This window comes from Myotis davidii, unplaced genomic scaffold (genome assembly GCF_000327345.1).
Source record: "Myotis davidii unplaced genomic scaffold, ASM32734v1 scaffold1115, whole genome shotgun sequence".
Classification (NCBI taxonomy): Eukaryota; Metazoa; Chordata; class Mammalia; order Chiroptera; family Vespertilionidae; genus Myotis; species Myotis davidii.
Genome location: NW_006287910.1, coordinates 1,560,436 through 1,562,754, shown reverse-complemented (window position 1 = coordinate 1,562,754; position 2,319 = coordinate 1,560,436). Strand labels below are relative to the sequence as shown.

Sequence of the window (2,319 nt, the reverse complement as noted above, 5' to 3'; positions counted from 1 at the left end):
AAAGTGTAATAGGCTAATTAGACCGGACAGCCCGATGACCTTCCTGATATTCTTCCGGATGAAGCCGGGCTGTGAGGGCCGAGCTCCTTGCACGAATTTTGTGCATCGGGCCTCTAGTAAAAATATATTTTAAAAAATAAAATAAAAAGGGGTAAATTTAGAGACAGACACACAGGGTGACTACCACGTGAAGATGAAGGCAAATAGGGGTGCTCCACAAGCCAAGGAATGCCCGAGTTTTGCAAAAACCCCAGAAGCTGGAGAGCAGCGTGGAACAGACATTCCCTCACGGCCTCAGGCGGAGCCTACCCTGCCGACAGCTTCACCTCAGACTTCCAGCCGCCAGAGCTGTGAGACAGTACATTTCTGTTGTTGAAGCTACTGTTTGTGGTACTTTGGTATAGCAGCCCTAGGAAGATAATACGAGTACTTGACACACAGTGGGTGCTCAATTCATACCTGTGGCATGACTAAGTCAATGAACAGTAAGTAGCTTCCTTAGCGATCAGCCCCTTTCACAAAGCCTGAGACCCACCTGCTCCCAGCATAGAAGGGACGAGCTTCTTTAAGCCCCAGCTTCCTCGCCAGAGACCTGGGAGTAGTAATTCCACCTCCCTCATGAGCTTCCAGGAGGATTCAGCAAGATGACTTCTGTGAACAGAAGCCAGGGAGCACTCCACATCACAGACACTTCAGTGACAGCTCTGCCTGGGGAGCCGTGCTCGGCATACCCGTGACCCTGCCCCTGAACACAGTCTATCGGAGACCTGTTTGGGGACCAAGTGTATAGCAAACACACTGCACAGGCTCAGGAAGTCTGTAAGCAGCTCCTGGAAGACGGAGACAGGGCAGTTGACCTCTGTGTAGTTCCACTCTTTTTAGCAACAGCTGAAACCAAAGCCGAAAGGCATCAGATGACTGCTCCGTGCTCACCAGGCCGGAGCTCGGAGCCGAGGTGAGCAGAGGCTTGCCTGAGCTGCCAGTCTGACCCACGAACACAGGGCAACCGGCAAAGGCTGCAAACCAAACCCCTGGCTTTTGCACCACATGATAAGGGAGAACAGGACTCTTAGAAGTCTTCCCTGTCTGCTTCAAGTAAGGACGGGTGAGGTCCCAGCCCAGAATTCAAAAGGTGCCTCCGAGGCTGTCCCTGCTCTGAGGCCCGGCCCGGGAGGGGGGACAGGGAGCAGCGGCTGGGGAGGAGGCAGGTCTGTCTCGACCTGGCAGGTGCCAAGGGCGTGGGGGTAAAAGAGAGGCAGCAGCTGCCATTTACTGACGACGCGGTGCCAGAGGCTTCACGTCATATGGCACATTAAATCGGCCTCTGGTGCTAGAAGCCTGGTTCTGCTGCTACCCTGCGTTATCAATGGGAAAACGGAGGCTCAGAAGGGGTTTGAGGTCACACAGCTGGTTAGAGCAGCAGCTGGGATTCAAACCAGGTCCTGCCAACTGCACGCCTGCACGCTCAACCACCTTGCCTCATCTGGGTTAAGCCACATGCCCCCGGCTTCTCACAGCCTCGAGGGAGCCGGGAGGACTGTAGTTACTGCTGTCCCTATTTTTGTCACAGGGACCCTGAAGCTCAGGAGGCCCACAGCCACATCACAGAGAAGTATCAGGACTAGCGCCCGGGTCTGCTGACCAGGCCATCAGCACTGAGACCCCTTCGAATTAGACCGGACAGTCAGATGACCTTCCTGATGTTCTTCTGGATGAAGCCGGGCTGTGAGGGCCGAGCCCCTTGCACGAATTTTGTGCATCGGGCCTCTAGTAAAAATATATCTTAAAAAATAAAATAAAAAGGGGTAAATTTAGAGACAGACACACAGGGTGACTACCATGTGAAGATGAAGGCAGATAGGGGTGCTCCACAAGCCAAGGAATGCCCGAGTTTCGCGAAAAGAGGCGGGAGAGAAGCCTGGAACAGACATTCCCTCACGGCCTCAGGCGGAGCCTACCCTGCCGACAGCTTCACCCAGACTTCCAGCCGCCAGAGCTGGAAGATAAGGTCTTTGTAGATATCACTAGTTAAGATATCACTAGTAGATATCACTAGTTAAGATGAGGTCATTAGGGTGGGCCCTGATCCTATATAACTGGTGTCCTTATAAAAAGGGGTAAATTTATGCCCAGCCAACATGGCTCAGTGGTTGAGCATCAACCTATGAAGGGAACCACAACCTAAAGGGCTTCTCAACTCAGCCTAAAGGGTCCTTCCAGGGGGTTCCTGAGGGGGGCCTGGCTCCGCCGCTGCCTGACGCCTGATGAGCGGCCCAGTGGCTGATGGAGATCTGCAGGGGACAAGCAGGGCCCTGCAAG

General features: G+C 53.7%; 1 protein-coding gene across 1 annotated transcript in view; it reads right to left on the bottom strand.

Moving 5' to 3' along the window:
* ABCC1 (ATP binding cassette subfamily C member 1) overlaps positions 1 to 2,319 on the bottom strand; it is a 108,010-nt gene that overhangs the window by 30,650 nt on the left and 75,041 nt on the right. The gene's annotated exons all lie outside the window — the stretch shown is intronic.